At 34.2% G+C, this 22,806-nt stretch overlaps 1 protein-coding gene across 12 annotated transcripts in view; it reads right to left on the reverse strand.

Annotated features, from left to right (window-relative positions):
* Nucleotides 1-22,806, reverse strand: part of Sox5 (SRY-box transcription factor 5) — a 943,363-nt gene that overhangs the window by 119,454 nt on the left and 801,103 nt on the right. The gene's annotated exons all lie outside the window — the stretch shown is intronic.

Consider the following 22,806-nt stretch of genomic DNA (forward strand, 5'->3'; position numbering starts at 1 on the left):
AATAGTGAATAAGACAAGATACCAGGTCCATACAGCTTTGATTTTTGTCAGGGGTATTGGTTAAAAAAAGAAAAGAAAAAGTAAAACACACAAAAATAACTACAATATAATAGTAATCCTAACAGTGCCTCTAGGACCTGTTTCCCACTAGCATTACACATTCCTAGCTTTCTTATAAATCTTCTAGCTTTCATCATGTCTCACTTTAAAAGTCCACCTTCAGTTTTTCCTTCATCTTTCACAGTAAAAGAGCTATTTCCAAGATTTGGGTTGGTGAATGTGTGGTGGTGGGAGTGCTGGAAGAGGAAGGGAAAGGGGGGAAAAAGAAAGAGAGACTGGAAGAACAAGAGATCAGTTTTCAGTAATGACTCCAAATTGTTAATCATCCTTTTGAGAAAGGGTTTCCACCTCGATGCCAGTACAAAGGAAATGACCCAGGGGATGAAACTATAAAGGAAAAGACAAGTAGAGAAATAAAAAGATGGTATTTTAAGGTTAGAGCTGAAGTGTGTACCACTACCACCAGCATTTTAGGACACCAAGGCAGAAGGAAAAAGCTTATGGAGAAACCAACTGATGAGGGACTCCTAGTTTAGAGAATGCATGTTGAGTAAGCATGTAGGAATGAGCAGCCTAAAGCCTGAGACAGACATCCCAGGGTGAAAGAGCACTGAGGTTGGTTCAGTGTGAGAAGAGGATCAAACAGCAAGTCAGCCACACTGATTTAGGGAGATGGCCAGGTGTTACCTATTGTTTATATTTCATACAACTTTAGGTTGCTATAGCTTGTATAGCCTGTCTTCTCTTTCTAAGACCCCATTGGTTATAATATATACTGCAAATTTAATAAGAGCATTTTGGAGAGAAGAAAAAAAAGGATGCTCAAACAAAACACATACAAGAGTAGGAAGAGGCATCCATATTTCAGGTATGTTAAAATAAATGGAAAATGATGTATAGAATTGCAGGAACAATAGGTTCATTTTTTTTAGTATACAAGTTCTTAAACTGGAAAATACACGGCAAGCTTTGAGAAATCCCAATGCCCACAATCCTGCCCAAGCCTAGTAAATTTGAATCTCCAGGGTTAAGATCCAGCCCTTGGCCTTTTTTAAGACTGGTGATTCCAGTGGGCATCCAGGTTTGAGAAGCACTATGTTAAAGAATGTTTTGGGTCACTGTCAACAAATTGTTTTGTCCTTTACAAAGCGCCTTTAGGTATATAATAGTGGAAAGGGAGACTCTGCCTGACTACTACAGGTTCTGGTGCCCGATAAGGATAGTAACAGATATTAAATTTCAGTCCTCATAAAATTCCTCCTATGTGAGTCTTGTATCTATATTTTATATTCCCCTCTTGTTTAAAACCTTTTGATGGTTTGCTTTCATCTGGGGAAAAATGACCAAATCCTCAGCATGGTATTCAAGATTCCTCACAATTTGTCCACAGTCCACTTCTCCAGGGATTTCTGCTACCCCCTTCAAATATCCTGCACTCTTGCCCCAGCGGATCATTAGAAGTCCCTTGCATTATCTAAGTTCTTCCATGCCCGAATGCATGTGATGGTATTTTTTCTGATTTTCAGTAATTTCTCTTTTTCTTTCCTTCCTGGCAATATTGTGCTCATTCGTCAAAGACTTAAGGGATCCACATAATGTGAAGCACTTCCATGGCTTCAACTTGCAGGCAGAAAGAGCTATTATTTTTTTTAATTTAATAAAATGGATACAATACTTGCTGTGTTGAATACTACTTATATAGCACTGAGTCTTTTCTGCAACCTTTAAATGTATTTAGGAAAAGAACTATAAATTGTTTCTTAACATATTTTACAGCTCAGCAGTTACAGCTATGACACGTAGCAACCAACTACAAATAAAGAAGCTGAATGGATAAAATAGTTTCATCATCCTAGTTAGGTCTTCAGGCACCAAATCCACATGTCCAGGAAAGGCCCTAGAAAAATGAAGTTATTTAATGACAGGAATCTATTTTCATCAGGGAAATATAGTAGATAAAGTCCCAGTTGCTCTGTGTTCCTACCCTTAAACTACGGCTAATTGGTCTTATATATCATGATATACTATGACTTTTGAATGATGTATGTGTGAACAAATAGAAAAGCAATCCAGAAATATTAGAAATTTATTTTATATACTTCTCTAATGGACAGATATGCCTATCATGGTCTAGTACCATGCTGTTTCAATTACCATAGCTTTGCACTTATGTTTTAATAATGCATAAGGCTTTTATTACATTATTACCACTTTTTTCCATATATTGCCTGGATTTTTTCAGTTGTTTCTCCACATTAATTTTAGAATATTAGATAAATATGTGAATTTATTAACTGAACATTTTGATGGCCAAGAAGGTTATGTGTTTCAATTTATTCCAGTCTCCTTTTATTTTATATTAACTCAAAATTTTCTTAGCAATTTTATTTCTAAGGTTCTTCGTCTAATAAAAAGCATTTTATTAGCGTTGCATAGGGAATTTTTCTTGATTTTGTTGTTTACTGGTGGTTTGTATATGGGCATATTTGTGAATGACAAGTTTGGTTAATTTATTTATAACTTTATAATTTAAAAAAATTCAGATAAAAATTTTAGTACTTTAATGAATGAACTGCAATAAATTTGGGAGCTTTTGTTAAATTTGTATATCCTATACTCTTTTATATTATGGATTAAATTACTGAGTGCATTTAGTTTTAAAAATGCAATCTGTTTTAATGTCTAAATTATTCAAGAATGACCTAGAGAGGGAAGCATAGTTTAAAGCAGAGAAAAACTCTAGAGCTTATCTGAGGCAAAATAGTCATTGTGCTAATAAGGAAATGAGACTTATCTTCTCGAATTAATTGTTCATGATCTACATTTAGGCAAAAGCAAAGCTAACATTGGAACTACATTTTCTGATTTGTAATCCAGCACTTCTCCTACACAGTAGGAAATGTGAGGGAAGAGAGGGGAAGAAAAAATGTCCACTAAAAGAGAAACCGCAAGGGGGAGAAGGAACTAAAATGAAAAATAAACCTCATTTCACAGTCCTAACAATAGCTTTTCTTTAGATTATTTTAAGACAGATTCCCATGTATTATACTATTAATCATTAGAACAAAGTAAATAGTAAGAGAAATAGAATCCAAAAGGTGTGGTTAATCAATATCTGTAATTAAAAATACTCATCTAAAAATAAAGTAAAATCCTCATTATTTGTAGACTTTGCATGGGCAAATTTACCTAGTTGATAAAATTTACTTATACTCCAAAACAATAATGATGGGTTCATGGTTACTCGCAGACCTGTGAACAGTGAAAAACTGCATTTGTAACCCCACTGTATGAAATGCATGTAAGCCTGTGCTACCTGCTGTCTAGTGTTCCTAAGTGTAAGCAGCCTGTGATGTGTAGAGAAAGTGGACATGTTAGGTAAGCTTCTTCCAGACATGACTTATAGTAAGGTTGGGTGTGAGTTCAGTATTAAAGAATTGGTAATAAATATTAAACGAGGTGCTGAAACAGAAACATATAGGGAAGAAGGTTATGAAAGGATGGGCTGATTAAAATGTTGTGACCAGAGGCTCGTAGAAACCTAACAAGCCTCCAGTAGGAGGAGGTGTTCAGTATTTGTTCATTCAGTGTTCATGACGACTTCATAACCATAACTCATATCAACAATGACAACTAATATTGCTTTATCTTAATTAATATTTAGCTCATTGCTGCTAAAATTTAGCCACCATTCAGAAGAAAAGGACACATTAGATCAAAATGATAAAATGTTTTCTGGACAAATTTTAAAACTAATTAATGACAGGGTTAGTAATTCATTCTATGTATTTGCTGCTTTTGAGCATTTCTAAATCCTAATCCTACTAAATTCATTTCTCTCTTTTACTTACTGTACAAAATTCCCTTTAAACTCCTAATTAAGATTGGAAATGTGTGACATTTTTAATGAAGTTTCAATAAAATACTTTTGTCACAAAATGAGTCTTTTTTTTTTGCAGAGGGCATGTTATTCACAAATTAGAATAAATAATAATAAATTTATACAGCTATTTCCTATATTTTTCAACTTCAAATGAAATATTATGTTTTAACACTTTTATGCATACAGCACAAGATACTACATATAGTTTTGCCCTTTAAAATTTTATGAATTTAACACAAATTAATCATCACACTTACGAAGAAAGAGTAGATACCTATCGATTTTCTAAGTTAAATATTTCATGTTTAATAATTATTTCATTGTGAAACTGTTTGGTTGCTTCCTGAAATTAACATATTAAGTAGATGTTTAAAATTATTAATCTGACTACTAGTTACATGGGTCTATTTTTCAGTTTATTTTTTTTCAAAAAACATTCACTAGTCAGAGTATGCACTTTTGGGTAACTAGGGGTTAAAAGATGTATTCATATACCTGCTGCTCTCTAGGTCCTCCAAGTCTGATAAAGCAAAAGGATAGATAATGATAACACACCACCATTAATTCAACAATGGAGACCTGCAGAGGCTACTGTAGCAGGACTGGAGGAGGATTCCTGACATAGTCTGGAGAAGTCAGCGAGGGTCCAATGGAGGTAGAAGCAAGTATAGTGACTGAAGAGACAAATACCCCCGGGCCAGGAAAAGGGATGGAGTGTGCAGAAAGAACTCTAAGCCAAGGGGGAAAGCACAAACACAGAAACAGGGGCAAGAAAAACACCTTGTGAGAGAGACACTTCCAGCATTCTGGAAGAGCAAAGAGGGTGGAGGGAACCAGTAGTGAGAAGTCTGCCTGCACCAGTTTGTCTATCAGGATAAGAAACTTAACATTTCCCCATAGGCTCTGGGGAATCAATGACAGATTAGAAGGGTGGATAGAATACTCTGGTGCATAAATGGAGAAGAGAGCTGAGAGATCCAGTATGAAGGTCAGATAAGAGACCAATACAGGGGAACGAAGAAGGCTTTATCTTTTGTAATATGGTTAGGGATGAGGAGAAAAACCCAAGAAATGTTTAGGTTAAAAAAATAATAGCAAGACTCAGAGGTGAAGAGAATGACAGAATCAAAGGTAACATCTATTTTATGTTACTCAGTTTATGGTGGTATAAAACAACTTAAAAACAAAACAAAACAAGAGAGGTGGTTTTCATGAAAAGTTGACAACAGTTTGGGACAATGGTGAGTGTGAGGTGCCTGAATGATTTTCCTCTGAAGACTTCTTTCTACCTGAGGTATACTCTTGTCTAAAAGTAAGGGAAGAGATCCTTAGAGACTCTGGTTCTGGAAGCCATTAGTTGATAAGAATGAACTAGGTAATTTATAGAAGGTCTGAGGTATAGAAAGAAGAGCCTAAAATGGTCTGAGATGCAACATGAATCTACCAAAAGCTGAGCACGGTGGCGTACACCTGTAATCCCAGCCACTTGGGAGGCTGAGACAGGAGGATCACGGGTTCAAAGTCAGCCTCAGCAAAAGTGAGGTGCTAAGCAATTTAGTGAGACCCTTTCTCTAAATAAAAGCACAAAATAGGGCTGAGGATGTGGCTCAGTGATTGAGTGCCCCAAAAAATATTTACTAAGGTGGAGGAAGATGAGCCTTGAGCAGAGAAGACAGAATAGAATCAAAATAAAGAAAATTCTGAGTACAGAGCCACAAAAGAAACAAGGGAATTTCAAGGTTGAGGACTGAGCTAAGAGTGAAAAATGGAGCAGAAAGAGTATTTTTAACCATCAAAATAATGTCTCTAGGAATTGATAACTAGCAGTCATGGCATCATTTCATTAGAAAAGAGGTTAGAAACCCAGATGGTAAAAAAGTTGAGGACTGAATGACTGGCAAGGGAAAGGAGATGATGTATGTAAACTCCTCCTAGGAAGGAGTGGATGAGAGGCGAGGTGAGACCTTTGATAGGAGTGAGTAAGGGAGTTAGGTGAAGGAAAGACTTTCTGTAGGGAACTGTGATTTGAGCACAATTCTTGGCTAAAAGGAGAAAAAGAAATTGAGAATTTGAAGTACAGGAAGGAGAGAAGCTAACTGGTGTGTCAAAATTCCAGAGAAAGCTAGAAAGACAAGAGGTGGAGGGCTTAATTCTGAATGGGAGCCACATATCCTTAGGGTCTGGAAGAAGGAAGCTTCATAGACAGGCAGAAGTACTCACGTTTCATAGGTAGGGAAATTGGAAGGTAAGGGAAACCAGACCCAACAAAAGATATTTCCCCAGTGAGGAAGGCAAGGTCATATCCTGGAAATGAGGAGCTGGGACTGAGGAAGGGCACTCAGCAAAAGGTAAGGAAGTGTTGGATGGTCATCGTAAGGAATGAAAGAGAAAGTTAATGACAAGCGACTAAAAAGAGGGATAGAAAATGCTACCAATTCAGATGAGGCTACATGAATTATCATGCTGTCAGACTTCCTGTTTCTGTGTGTTTCCTCAGAAAGTGCCAAGTCACTCTAGTAGAGGACCAGAAAAGGTGAATTTCAGCATTCAAGTTAGGGACGAGGAGGAGAATTGCAGAGGGGGCCTTTGGTTTGGCAAGCATGGGTTATAAAGACATCAAACAGCTTTTGACCACAGTGAGCTCTGGGTCTCAGACCAGGAAGAGAGACCGGGAAGGCATCAGAATTCTCCAAATACAAGAAGCAAATACAGGAATCAAAGGGCTGGGGGAACTCCGTGATCTCCAGGAGTAGGTCTTATGCTCGTGAGCTTGTGAGAGAGATCAGTGGCACAAAGTTTTGGTAGGAGATGATTTGTTTAAACTACGTACACAAAAGTTAAAATGAAAGGAAGCTCTATGGCTGAAGTCAGCACAATTACAAATAAGCTGTAATATCTGAAACTTTTCAAACGTTCCTCAAGAGTCAGTCCAATGAGTGCTATAGTGTTCAAGCACACATCCCCCATAGGGATCAGTTCACCTACAGCTGAAACTCAGTCACCTTCAGTGGGAAGCACAGCAGCTGTTTAGAAGCACACAGCAATACTGCACAGCCATTTCTGAGAAAATGAAGAATATAACATCCAAATGAGATTACAAGAGGGGTTTAGGTAGGCAGCATATAATTACCCAAACTGGAGTAACCAGGATGACAACGCTGACTTTCCACCATTAGCAAGAAGAGGCATGGGATCTTCAATGACCACTAATAGTCTGTGACTCTTCATTTCATATAACAGAAAGTTGATTTGTCAGTTTATCTTACTCAATGCAATGGTCTTTAGAAAAAAAAAATTAAAAATAAAGCAGTAAATTTATCTTCCAATTAATCTACTAGGAAGACTAAAGAAAATCTCCTTGAGGGATATGGGAACATAAAAAACATTACTAAAATTGCAATCCCTGCCTCTCACATCCCAGCAGTCACATTGCAATTGTATCACCTCTAATTTCATTTGATTCCAGACAAAGACAAAGTAGCCATATTCTTTGAGAACAAAAATGAACAGCCATGTGGATTTTTTACATAGTACTCTTCTTCGGCAAAAAGCCACAGAACTTTTTTAAAAAATCGTTTCCAAGGATGAAAGTGACTTTGCCAAGCAAAGTGGCTTCAAAACAGGCCTCAAAAATACTAATAGAAAGACAGATGGTTCTACTAAGAGCTTGGCTGCCAAAATGAAAAAAAAAAAAAAAAAAAAAAAAAAAAAAAGATAGTAAAAAAAAAAAAAAAAAAAAGAGTGATGCTATTGAAGCTGACTGCAAAGTTATCTGATGACTACAAATACTTTTGTCCCACTGCAAGTGCTAACTCTGCCTCCAGGGCTGATATAGCCAAAATACTAACTTTCCCACATCGGATCCCCCTGTACTCCCACCCCTCCTAAATAAAACCTGTCAGTGCCAAGCCCCACAAACAGCACAAGCATGCACTTGATTCTGAGTGACTGCTCTGTAGAAGCAAAATATTGCATTGAAGAACTCCTATTTAGGAACAGACCCACAAGGAAAATTGCTTTTCTTTTCAAAACTGCCTGTCACATTTTCTTTTTCTAATTCCCCTTTTCCTCCTCCTCCCTGTCACCAAAGGGCCCCTGGGCCCTATGAGTTTAGATGATACAAACTCAATTTGTATAAAGGCAAGAAGCAGCACCACAGAGAGGTGAAGATAGTTTGCAAGGATAGAGAAATAATCCAGTCAAGACACAGTGCAATTTTCTTTCCAAACTACTACTACAATAATACCTTCACTTTATTTCCTTCAGGGCAACTGTCATTTCTTTTTAACCAGATTGCTACTAGATATAATGGAAACTGAAATATTATATGGTCACTGACTCTTCCTTTCAATGGCTCATTTCACTACTGCATTTTTACTTTTGCATGATGTGCTTATTGTTGGCATTGTTACTAGGATACAACCACTTTCAAATGTTATAGAATTAAGTCCTCTGTCACTTTAAGGCAGTGATATTTCACTCTTGATGCTATGCAGGTTTGACTTAAATATTCTTCTTGTCTAATAGTTGACTTTATTTTCAAAACTGAAGTACTGCATTCTCATAAAGCACCACTTTAAGATACATTAAATTCATGTCAAACTTTAACCAAAATAATGACATTTATTATAAATATAAAGATGCTTAAGCAAAGTATATTTGATGAATTTAGGAAAAAATCCCTGTATTAAAAGTTTATTATCACAGAAACTTAACATTGGCAAAAACAAAAGCAACAACAACAACAACAAAAAAAAAACAAAGGTTGTAGAAGTTCAGAAATCAACTGTGAAAGAGAATAAGAGAAACACAGCTATTTCATTTGCCACAAAAAGTTTTAAGCTGAATAAAAGATTTGTAAAAGTTAACAACTAAAATGCCTCCAAGGATGCATTACTTAGTATTCAGTTATCATCCTAATATTGCAATTTCTTAAAACAACATTTTACATTTACAACATTGTAAACATTTTACAACATTTGGATTCTTAAAAGAATCCAAAATTTATAATAAACTTATTTGTTTTATGAAATGTGTGTGACAATTTGTATTACTCATCAAGCTACTTGAAGAAAATAGCATATTTCATATGAGTATGCATATATGTATAGGTATCTGTTTACATGAACAGAATCAGGTTTAAAAAAACTAATATGATTTTATTTTATATCATGTATTACTATGTCAATTGTCAAGAAAATAAAAGAGAAAATAAAATATAATGGCCAACATGAAATACAATATAGTTTTCTATTACATTTCTCAGGCTTCCATGATTAGAAAATGTAGTAAAATTCACTATTATTGATTTCTACTCTATAATGTTTTCTCAGTGGCTTATTTTAAGATTATTAGTGATTTTATGCAATATTAATTTCAATAATGAAAAATTACACCTAAAAATTATCAATTGGGAGAGGGGGTGAGTTAGGGGTCTCCTTTGGAGTGATGAAAATATGGAGGAATTAATTATGATGATAACAGAACAATGTGAATGTAATGAAAACAACTAAATTGTATACCTTAAAAGGATGAGTTTTATTGTATGTGAAATCTATCTTAATTACAAAATAACCATGACAAAAAAACCACAAAAATATGTACTTTCAATATGACCTTAAACAGGATTAAATGTGCTCTGATCTTGTCTTATATTAGGATATAGTTGTGTTTTGTACTTTCATAAAGCATTTGTATATGTTAATTCATTTATATTTTATCCAGTCTCTTGAAGATTAGTAGTTCAGTTCGATTTTATTAATAAGGACAACTGATAAACAACTAAATTTGAGGACTTAAACAATTAGCCATAAATTCTTTCCTTCTTCCTAAAAATTATGAAACAAAATAGAGTAATTTCTAAGATAAAAATATTTATTTGCATTGAGGACAAAATATTGTGATAAAATACATTCCCACATTTTTCTCACTGTTTAAAAAATCACAATCTTTAAAAAAATTCTATATTTAAGAGGTTTTTATATAAAGGGTTGCATTTTGATTTTAATTTTTAGTTTTATATTACATTTTATTTTGCTTTATGTTATCTCTGCAAAATATTTTTGGCTTCTCTATATGTATATGTATTACTTTAGTGATATGAAAATAGATAAAAGAGATGCAACAGAACATCATAGTACTGAGCATACAGTGGAAGGACATTTAAACATGAATTGCCATCTTGTACTGTTCCATAGACACTATCCTAAAGCTCTTAAATTGTTAATCATTGTTGCCTCTTTGTTAGATAATAGAAAAAACTTCTATAATACTTGACTGAAGAAAAACTGAAAATAAAACAAATTTTTCACTCCAATGACTAATTTTCATAAAAGCATGTATTATTAACATTTATGTCAAAATTTCTTGAAATCATTCCCAGTTATTTTGACCTTCATTGTTTCTTTCTTACTGATATTCCCTGTACCACTAGTATTATTTCATGTAATGAACACTTAACTATGAAATCATTTAATATTTCTATTTCCTGCCTATCTTGCTTTATTCTTTTTCATAGATTTAAAATTATTTCCAGCTAAGAAATCTTTTATGCTTCTACCTGCATTCCAATTGGAGACTACACTGAATAGCTGAAAGTTTCAACTTGCCACCCATGAATAAATCCAAACATATATGGTCAACTAATTTTCATCGAGTGCATCAAGAATACCCAATGGGGGAAAGAGCAATCTCACCAGTGAATGGTGCAGGGGAGAATTAATATACAAACAAAAAAGACTAAAATTGGACTTGTGTCTTATATAGCAGATGTCAACTCATTTGGATTAAATATCTACATGTAAGAACTGAAACCATGAAACTCCAAGAAGAACAAGAAGAAATAAATCCTTAACATTGGCTTTGGCCAATCATTATTGAATATCATACAGAAAATTCAGTTAACCAACGTGAAAATTAAAAGTGGTACTTTATGAAATTAAGAAGACTTTGCATAACAAACAAAGCAATCAACAAAATGAAAAACCGCCTATGGACAGGGAAAAAAATATTGGGCTTAATATTCAAAATATTTAAGGAACTCATACAACTCAATAGCAAAAAACAAGATAACAAACCCAATTTTTAAAAAATGGACAAAAAGCTTAAAATAACATTTACCCAAAAAACACATAAAAATGGTCAACAGGTATATGAAAAGGTGCTCAATATCATCATCTGGGAAACACAGATCAAAACTACAATGAAATATCACTTTACACCTATTAGGGTGGCTATTATAAAAAAGATAAGGAATAAGAGATGTTGAGAAAGAAGAACCCTGTATGCTGCTGATAGGAATGTAAATTAGTACACTCGTTATGAAAACAATATGGAGGTTCCTAAAAATTTAAAGATAAAACTATTATATGACTTAGCCATTCCTCTTGTGGAATCAATAAGTCCATGACCCAGTAATATATGAAGACCTTCAGGAAGGGAGAGAATCAAACTTTCAGTTTTCTAGGGAAAAGTATTCCATGCCAACAGAAAAGAACATGCTAAATGAGACAGACATCATTACCCTACATACATGTATGATTACACAAATGGTATGAATCTACATGGTACACAACCATACAAATGAAAAGTTGTACCCCATTTGTGTACAATGAATCAAAATGCAGTCTGTATAAATAAAAAACAAATAAAATAATTAAAAAAAACCCAAACCTAAGATAAGAAAGTATTTACTGAACTGGGATTGTGGCTCAGTGGTAGAATGCTTGCCCAGAATGCATGGGGCACTGGGTTCAACTCTCAGCACCACATATAAATCAATACATAAAAAATAAGGTCCAGCAACAACTAAAAAAAAATATTTAGAAAACAGGAAGTATTTACTGTTTTCACCAATGTTTCCTTCTCCTGTCTGTAGGCCATATAGCTTCCCTATTTGATTGAAATTATTTGTGTCCGTCTCCATGGCTAAGCTGACTAAAAGGCAGAGGCATACCTAACTCATACTGTCTTCCACAATTCCCAGTTTAATGCCTACATGTAGTCAGTGTTTAGTATTTGTCAAATGAGATGATGATGTAAGAATATATTCACTATTAGAAAACTCTACTGTAAGCTCGGGGCACGGTTAGTGGCCAAATAAAATGGGACAGAAAGCAGCCGAAGAAAGCTTTAAAGGAATTTGGCTCTTGGGTGAAATTCTCAGAACCCCAGGGTACAGGTCAGGTAGGGACCTGGAAGAAATCGCAGGTGGCCCTGGCTGCCCAGGGTCTTTATAGGCCAGAATGGGTGGGGTCCTGCTGAGTGACAGGTGGATGTTAAGGGTCAGTGGAGTTTTCCTGTCGGCTTTGATTGGTCACTGTTTGGAGCTGCCCTTTGTCTCAGTTGCTCCGCTCTCCCTCCTACAGCCGCCCAAAATCCTACCTAACATCTACTTAGTTTCTTATAATAGTAACTAGTTTACTAAAATTTTTTATACAATGAATCTTGTTATGGTTTAGATGTGAGATGTTCCCTCTGGAAGTCATATGGCAATGCAGGAATGATCAGGGATGAAATGATTAGATTAAAGCAGCTGTAACCTTACCACTGTATTAATTCATTTCATGGACTAGTAATTTGAATGGAATACTGGGTGGTACCTAAAGGCAGGTGGGGCATGGTTGAAGAAAGAAGGTCACTGGGACTGTGCCCTTAGGTATTACATTCCATGCCAGGTTCCTCCTTCTCTCTCTCTCTCTCTCTCTCTCTCTCTCTCTCTCTCTCTCTCTCTCTCTCTCTCTCTCTTTCTAGCTGCTGAGTTGAGCAGCTTCTCCACACAGTGCCCTTCCACCATAGTGTTTTGCCTCATCTCAGGCCCACAGCAATGGAGTGGACCAAGCACGGACTAAGACTTTGAAATAATGATCCAAAAATAAACTTTTCCTCCTCTAAGTTGTTTTGTCAGATATTCTGGTCACAGTGATGAAAAGTTGACTGACACAAGGTTTACTTCATTTTCATTCAAGATTCATGATTTTTCATCAAAGTAATTCCCCAAACTACAGCAAATAACTGAATCAATCCAATCCTACCCCACACCCAGAGTATTTCCTCCGATCCTAGTTGGAGTGATGAGGAGACTAGGAGTTAGGTTTTATACATTTCATTTGATGGATAGAAATAAGAACACTGAGGTACCCCTAAGAAAATAACCTAAAATCTCTTAGTACATGTTACTGATGATAAAAAAATGCAAATCCTGATTATTCAAATGAAATGAAGGCAAATATAAAAATAATTAAAAAATAAGTTCCAATGAAAGACATTATGAGCCATTAAACACACTAACTGTGTACTATTTCAATTACCAACAATAAAGCAACATATATTGAAGCTATAGAAATGCATGAAATACAAATCCTTATTTGCAGATATGAGCATATATATGCTCTTCCTCCAAAAATATAAAAGCACAAAAAACAGCGGCTGGGATTGTGGTTCAGTGGTAGAGCACTCACCCAGCATGTGTGAGGCACTGGGTTCAATCCTCAGCACCACATAAAAATAAATAAATAAAATAAAGGTATTGCGTCTATCGACAACTAAAAAAATACTTCAAAAATAAAATCCAAAAATAAAACATCTTTTGATTAAAAATTCAAATAAATAGTTACATCTTTAAACTCTGTGCATTGTTTGGTTACAGAAAATTAACATGATTACAACCTTAAATTTCTTTTATTCAATATTTCCAAGTGTTAATTCAATTTTTTCACTTGCTAGGTTGGTGTGAGTGGCACAGGTTTTGGTGTTTGTTGGTTTGTAGCATGCAAAGAGTGAACCAAGTGAGTGATAAAATGTCATATTAGTAATAATAAGACCTTAATGCATCATTCCTGCTAGCAAAAACAAATGTAGTATTTGAAACAAACATATCAGGTTGTTTGTCACTAATTGCAACCATATTTGGGGCAAGTTAATGTCTAGCTCCATTCCTTACCATGTAACAAATCATGTCCTTTGAATAACAATGCCTGCTGCCTCACAATTTCTGATGGAACATAACACTCAGATGCTTGTCCAACTGTACTACAGCTAAGGACACTCTAGCAGTAAGCCACTCACTAGAACATTTGTCACTGAAAATAAAATGTGTGAAATTACCAGAAAGGCCATGGTAGATGTTTCTTGAGCTGAAAATGTGAAATATTTTTGTAATTGGACAACCCATTGAAGACAGTGTCATTTATGTAATCAAAAGTTTAGAATCTTCTAGTTGAGGAGAAATATACAATATACATCACAAATACATTCAATAATAAGTTTTGCATTACTTGCCACTATTTAAGCAAAGTATGGAGATTTTTACTACTTCACCAAATTTACTTGATACTTTCTAGCACAAAGTACAGCAACTTGCCAATATAATGACAATATTTAATTAGATGACATGTAATACTAATGGGTACTTTGCTAAAACTACAGACTGCTATTTTTATTAGAAATAATTTTTCTTTAAGTCATCAACATTTTGAAAATTCTGATTTTATATAGATGCTTTATTGAAAGAAAAGAGAACATGAACTGACTACATGATTTTTTTTGCATCCACGTGCTCTTTACAAAAGTATTTATAGTGTTAATATTAATATCTATTTTATTTCCCTGTAGTTGCATAGTGTATTTTTCTTGTGGACTTTTGCACAGTTCTATTTATATTCATTAAATTCAAAATATCCTACAAAATAGGTACTTTCATTATGCCAGACAATGAAATTGGGGCACGCCTAAAGTAGAGAGAGATACCAAGTAAAAGAGCTAAAACTCATATCTAGGCAGCCTACCCAAAGAAGACCTCCAACCACTATGTTTCCTATTACTCTAACAAAGGATATAATATCTATAAATAATTTTACATTCAAGATGAATTACAACTATGATTAAAACCAACAAAAATTAATACATAAGAAATTAAAAAGAAAAAGATGCAGAGAAGATATGCAAGAGAGCACAAATGAAAAGACTTAAGTTTATTTACAATAAATGTAAGTGGACTAAGCTCATAAATTGAAAAACAAAGACCAAGAAATTGAAATATTTTAAAAATCCATCTATATTTTGTGTACAAGAGACACAATTAAATCATAATGACAAAAACAGTTGAAAAAGATAAGAAAAGAGATATCAGGCAAATATTAACAAAAGAATGGTAAATAAAAAGAGCTTATAGTAACTATATTAGTATCAGAGAAAATAGACTTTAATATAACAGCAATAATTGCAGATATAGGGCTTTCCGTAATAACACTAAATGTTTCAATTACAGGATATAATACACACCTAATAAAATAATCTCACAATTTATGAAGCAAAAATTGAGGGAATTACAAGAAAAAATTAGCAAGTCCCCACTACTGTGAGACATTTTAGCTCAACCTCTCTGATAACTGATAGCTAAAGTGGATTAAAAAAAAAAAAAAAAGTAGATTTAGGCAATTTGCACACGCAATTAGCAAGCTTACTCTAAGGGATATATTTATTATTCTGCACCCACTAATTACATAATACAATCACTTTTCAAGATAAACAGAACATTTATAAAAATTATCTACCCACTAAGCCATAAAGCAAGAATGAACACATATCAGAGACTTACTATTATTCAAAAATATGATATGAAACATTTGGTTTCTAGATGAAGGTGAACATGTTAGTTTTTAAAAATGGGAGTATAAAAAATAACGAGTTCACTTTTTGAATGAGTGGTTTTGTCTTTAACATCAGGTCTACGAGGTATATTTTAGAAGGAGATGAAACATTTACCTGGGAATCAAGTCGAAATTTCCATTAAAAATACAATTTTATTACTGAAATGTGATCCTTATTTTTTCAATGTGCTTTGCCATCGACAAGCGGAATCATTAAAATCTCTGTTTGTTCTAATTAATGTGTGGGTGGTTGGCAGGAATTAGAGGTTATTTAATATTATGTAGTGGTTAGCAATTCAAAACCTGTACAGTTTGAACTATTGAAGAAAATAATCAAGAATAAATTTAAAGGCACTATGTTTTTATTTTTTAAAATCAAAATCATGCACAAAGCACCAAAACTCTGAACACATATTTTAAGCTCCTTGTACAAAATCTTTTTCACTGAAACCAGGAAGACTTTAAATCATTGTACATGTTTGAAACATACATATGTATGTGTGAAAATGTTCTGCAAATGTTGCAGAAATACTCAGAAATGAAATCAGTAAGGTATTAACAGTAAACAGCATGAGAGTAGATCTAAGTGGTAGTTTTTAAAAAGCCCATTTAACTATCTGAATATAAATTTTCACTTAATCTCAATTATTACCTGACTTGTTGAGTGTAAGGCACTTATCAAATGATTCCAAATATTAATAAAAAGGCAAAAACCATATAACTGAATAGTGTGATATATGTTTAAAACCGTGTTTTATATGAAATATTTTATGATTAACTTAGAACAATTACTGTGGTAGCATTTACACAAATTTATACAGTGAGTAAATTCACCAATGTGATATATAACTAAGAAAATTAAGCCCTAATGTTGTGAAAAATTCCCATGTTAAACATATTTCTAATTATACAAAAAGGCAAGGCATATTTAAGATTTTGTTTTAGGCCTTCAGGTATTCTGCCTTGTGCTTGACTGCCCTCATGTCATTATGATTATTCTTTAATATACTTTACTGTATATTTTTTAAATGAGAGAAATTTATCAGAATTCCAAAAAAGGAAACTTGCAAAAACTTCCATTTAAATTTTTGAATAAAGGCTGTTATCATATTCTTAACTGATCTGGAAAAAAATGTGCATCACTCATTTTTATAGGATCATTCGTCTTTCCAAACTACTGTTTCTCATCTATTAGTTTAAAGCATGATTAATATTGCTTACACAGTCACTGCGTATAAAGGTCATGTGCAGTCCTCAGCACCACACATATAGTTAGAGAAACCTGACCCTCAACAGAGACTTTAGTCTGCAAATAGTTCACTGGAAGAATGCTGTAACAGGTGAAAAAACTCAGTACTTCAGTATGTGCATTTATCAGCAGTAGAAAGCACGATATTTCAAAATCCAAGGAAATAATAGTATTTCAATTTTATTAGCAACTGGTTTTTACTTGACATTTTCTATGCATTTGCTGACAGTTTCTTATTAAATCTTTCTTTACCCTAGTGCAAACATCCCATTGGTCGATAAGTTTTTTTCACCACAGAGTTTTGAGTAGTGGGGGGTGGGGGACTTTTCAGAATAGCTTATGGAGTAAAAATATTGATGTTAACAAAGATGTTCAGGAAGATTGGTCTGTGGATTGATGGAAGGGGAGACGTTGAGAGAAATAAATATATGACTGAGAACATTACTATTGTAGAAAGAATGCATAAAAAATGTATTTCAGCATCTTCCTAATTTTAGTATGATACTAACTGTATGATCAAGATTTCCAGGTTCATCTCTTTTAACTAGAAATGTGCTCTACTCAGTTCCATTTCTAAGCCACTATAGGTATTAAACAGCAATTTACATGTGATTTGCATTTTTTTTTGTACTTGTGGTTTTGGTAAGTCTTCCAAACCTAATGACTGTTCCTCTGGCCAGCAACATAAATGCTATAATCACACAATTATTGTGCTGGGAACAGTTTAATTCAGCATTTTGTTCTCAACCACAGAACAATTACTCAACAATTTCGGTTAACCAGACTAGCTAGCTGCCTGGAGAGAAAGAGGAATATTCACAAGACCTATTGTCCTACATAAAAGAAGCTACTAGATCTGCTGGAACTTGCTCGTATTGCTCTGCTCACTTCATCTCCTCAGGATGTTTTATTTATCTGTCCTAATGAAAATGATGAACTGCAGGTCTTTCCTTAAGGAAGGTCTTTTAATTATAATTTGCATGTTTTAAAAAGAATATGATATTTTGAGTGTCTAGAAATGTACACCTATAGATAAATGTGCTTTAAAAATATTTAATGCAATGATAGCTAATAAGAAGAACCACAAATTTAAAAATTAAGTTCAGTCAGGTACAGTGGTACCCATCTGTAATCTCAGCAACTCAGAAGGCTAAAAAAGGACAGTCACAGGTTTGAGGGCAACCTCAGCAACTTAGTGAGACCCTGTCTCAAAAGAAAAATAAATAAATAAATAAATAAAAACAAAACTGACTGGAGACGTGGGATGTGGTTCAGTGGTAAAGCACACCTGGGTTCAATCAATACCCGGTACCAAAAAACAAACAATGAAACAAGCAAACAAACAAAAAACAGAAAAGAATGTTCAAAACCTTTCCTTTCAGGTATCCTATAATACTGAAAGTGGGTGCAAAGGCAGCAGAACTGTAGGTATCTACCTAACATTTAAAATCATGACTTCCTAACAGTATGGTTGGATGAATTCCAAACTTACATATTTTTAATTTGGAGAACACAAATGGAAGCAAGGAACATACTCATTGAAATTAAAGTTCTTTTGTACTGTTATTTAGTGTAATGTTAATTTTAATTTATCAGAACAGAAAAGTATGAGGCTGAGCAAATTACTATAAAAATATTCAGATTTATAGTTTCAAATAACTAATATGCTGATATAAATATATATGTATATTGAAACTATTGTTTTTCTTGATCGTTTCTCCTAAGCATGGACAACTTTTAGACTATAACTGTGTCATACTTCATAAGTCTTGAAGCTCCTGAGAAACCAGGTATGGTGAACAGAGTCCATCAGGAAGATGAAAACAAGCAACTTGAAAGAGGCCTCCTTTTCTCTCCCATTGATCTGCGCCCTACTCTCTTTGTTTTCTTCTTTTCTATTTCCTCTTTCTATACTCCTACTTTTACTTTAAAGATTAGATAGGAAAAATCATGATTAGAGAAACTAAAATTCGTGGTTAGAGAAGTCCTGGCTTACAGTAAATAAAGTGGGTTTTCCATGTAAAAAGAATCTGAAAACCATAAAAGAGTCCAAATATAAAGGTAATCCCTTAGTCAAGAAGTAAGGACAGAGGAGGATCTGAGGGTTTGGGCATCTCAAAATTTTAATTGTGCCTGCATATACATTTGAATGAACAAATAAGTATAATGTAGTGAAATAAGTGACAAGGGATCCTTATGCTTAGATCACATGCTCCCTGAAGGATGTCATCCTGCAAGAGCCTTAAGTGCACTGGTTTGTGACAATTATTTCCAGCTCCAAAAATCTTTTTTCCAGCTCCAAAAATCTTTTTTTCCAAATAAATCTAATGTAGAATAGCACTAATTATAAAAGCTTGGCCTGGGAGTCCCAGCCCCTCATCAGGAGCAGGTCCACTCTCTTAATACCATGATCCCAACCCCAGGAATACCTTGGAAGACTCCATGGATCCCCATGAGATCCTGTCAACAAAATCTGAAACTACTATTTTGCCACTGGCTTCATTATGATCATTTGTTATGTTTTAGATATGAGGTGTCTGTCTAAAGCTCCTGTGCTAATGCAGGAATAGTCAGAGGCAAAATGATTAGCTCATGAGAGCTGTGACCTTATCATCCATCCTAGCTTGAAAGGACTGACTGGGTGGTAAGTGGGCAGGTGGGGTGTGGTTGGAGGAGGTGTGTCACTGGCAGAGTGTCCTGGAAGGGTTCTTCCCTGTGGCACCTCTTCCCTTTCTGTGCTTTCAGGCCACCATGAGGAGGCTCCTCTGCCATGCCCTTTCACCATATCATCCTGCCTCACCTTGGACCCAGAGCAATGGTCTCTGCTGACTATGGACTAAATCTCTGAAACTGAACTAAGATAAACGTTTCCTCCTCTAAGTTATTCTTGTCGGGTATTTGGTCACAGCTATGCAAAGCTGCCTAACACATTATTCAATAACAAAATTTCGTAATATAGTTGATATGGTAGAAAGTACTGTTTAATACAATCATGTGCTCAGTTATAGTGTCATACAGACTATAAATTGCACTAATATACACAGGCCTATCTCAATTTTGAGTGTGTTTATCTTTTAAATAAAAATCAAGCACAACAATCTTCCACACAATAGTCACAGAATTAATTTCCTTTTAAGCATGAAATTCATTCACCATATAGTATAAATCCCTGATACAATTTCTAATTCTTCAATCCAGGTATATAAGTGAGCTATAATTAGAGAGTGAACATTTGTAGAACAGAATATACTCTATAAAAAGAGTTTGCCAAAATAGTATCAGGGGTTTTTTTTGAATGAAAATAACTCAACTTAGTGCAAAATTTATGCTAAAAAGTGAGCCAGATATTAAATTCAGAATGAAAAAAATTGGCTATATCCTTGCCACTTCCTGGTGAATTTGGCTGAGAGCCAATTTTCCGTTATTATGACCATCCTGTAGCCCCAGTAAGTGTTTTATTTATTTATTTTTGTATTGAATAAAAATATGAGCGTAAGAAGGGAAAATGTGAAATGGATGACATATTTTAGAACAGATTCTCCCAGAATACAAAAATATTCCCCAACTCAAAACTGAAACAAATAGTAGAACTACCAAGCAATGCCAATTGGCGACTCTCTAATGCCATTCAAACTTCACAAATACTGGGCTCTCAAACGGATTTTAATTATTCAAAAGAAAACTAGGAAATGGTTCAAATATCAATTGCTTTCACAGAAATACAAATTCTCTTTCAAGAGAAGCATATGACATGTCTTTTCTTTATCCTATATCATTGTCATAATTACCTGGTTAGTTGTGTCTTTGAGCAGGGCAGAAGCATTAAAGGGAGGAGTACACTTCTGTGGTTATCAAGATTATTTTCTGACTCACAAGAGTTATTTTTTAGAGACATAGAATAGAAAATACATGAAAATAGATTTATTTGGTATTGAAAATGGGGGGAAACAATAATACTGAATAAAACATAATTCACTATGTCCAGGTACTTTTACCATTAGCACAAATTCCAAGGACAATTAAAAAATGACAGGCAGGCTTTATAAACAAAGGGGACTCTGGTATGATGTTAGTATCAAGTAACCCATGTACCACCAGTGTAAACACGTTTGATACTTAAGATTTACTTTATTGCTTGTTACTGGGTATGGACAAAGAGATTTTGATCTCTTCTACTGAGAGTCAATGAGACAGCATTGTGACACTTAAATATTTCATATCTACTATGGAACTGCTAGGTGCCAGTCACAGTAATAACACTTAACCTCAAAAGAATGTCTGGGCCTACTTGTGTGGTCATTTAAGAGGAAAATTGGTATTTTCAAGGAAAAATTTTATGAACCTAAGGCAAAATAAAATCAAAATTACTGAATCTTCTGACCTGCACATTGACATCCAGTGACATTTTGAAGGTTTATGTGTATGTGTCTGTGTACAGTATTATATTAACATAAATTATATATATATATATACACACAGTATTAAACCTGGCTTAGAAAAGAAATGACAACATACTTTTAAAAATTACTGTTTTAGACAGATTCTAAAAGAAAACAACATTTTTAATGACTTAAGAAAATCAACTAAACTTTCAATAAGCAAGGAATTCATAGAATTTTAAATTTATCCAAACCCTTAAATAATGTTATAGCCTGCATACTCAAGAGTCTGTTTTTTAACATGAGTCACTCATTCACAGAAGCCCTGGGTCCTATGGCTGGCTTATGGTAACACTCTAAATTAGAAGTCACACAATAGAGAGCTTTATATGATTGCAATGGTCCATATCCAGTAAAACTGCCTAAATGCAGAATAGTGGCTCAGTTACTAATAATTCAAAAAGAACCACTTACAGCTGTACACCACATATGACAAAGGCTAAAATGAAGCACTGGGGACTATTTCCTCTGAATCAGTGTTACTGGGTAGTGCCAGTTCTTTTTCTTTTACTTTTCTTCTCATTTTAACAACAAAAGTTTTGTTTTGTGCTTCAATCAGCCTGCTACTGATCACCTTTCACATATTAGCCTTTGCCCTAGAATACTCTAGATGATAGTATTGGTTCCATCTGTGCTTTCTATTAAATCCTGATAATCTCTTAAGAACAGCTGGACCTTTGGGTCTCATGCACAAACTCTTTCTGTAGATCTATTTGGCTACAATTATGTTGATGCTCTACTTACATCTTGCTTGCAAATGCCTTTTATATGGTCCTTAGGGGGCTGTGAAGTAGTGTGGACTGACACCACCAATTCAACAATGCAGTAATATAGTTCTCATCTCAATTATAATGTGATATTTAGTCACCTCTAATACAGAGCTGCACTTAGAATATTATTTTTTAGACATATGACAAAATTAATGACAAGTTTCCAACTATACTGTGTGATTAAATAATCAGAAAGTAATATCTCCAGTTAATCAAATGGTTTTGATACACTCTTAGTACTGGAAACACTGTAAGTCATACATTTTACTTCAGCAATTTCAGTGAACAGTGAAGTAACTTATTCCTGTGTAAAACAATTTCCAGATTCATGACTATATAATAGTAAAGGCGATAAATTTTAAATTACAGAATGAGAGTGGCTATAAAGTTATATGACTGGCCTAACCACTATAATTAGTAGTCTTCAGACCTCACATCCTATACCTCTCTCTGTTATTTATTTATTTTCTAGTAGTTTAGCAAGTTATCAGAGATCCTTTGCTAAATATTGCCCAAGTATTACCATCAGTTGTGTCTCATTTTTGCCATCTATGTGTGAATGTTCCTATTATTAACTAGAAAAATACATCTCAAACCCACAATAAAGTAAATACAAGCTGAGTATTCTTTATATGGAATCCTTGGTACCAGAAAGTTTTGGATTTTGAATTCTTTCAGATCTTGGATTATTTGCATATACATAATGAGATCTCTTGGGGATGGGACCCAAGCCCAAATACAAAATTCATTTGTTTCA

The sequence above is a fragment of the Sciurus carolinensis genome, chromosome 4, assembly GCF_902686445.1.
Source record: "Sciurus carolinensis chromosome 4, mSciCar1.2, whole genome shotgun sequence".
In the NCBI taxonomy this organism is placed as follows: Eukaryota; Metazoa; Chordata; class Mammalia; order Rodentia; family Sciuridae; genus Sciurus; species Sciurus carolinensis.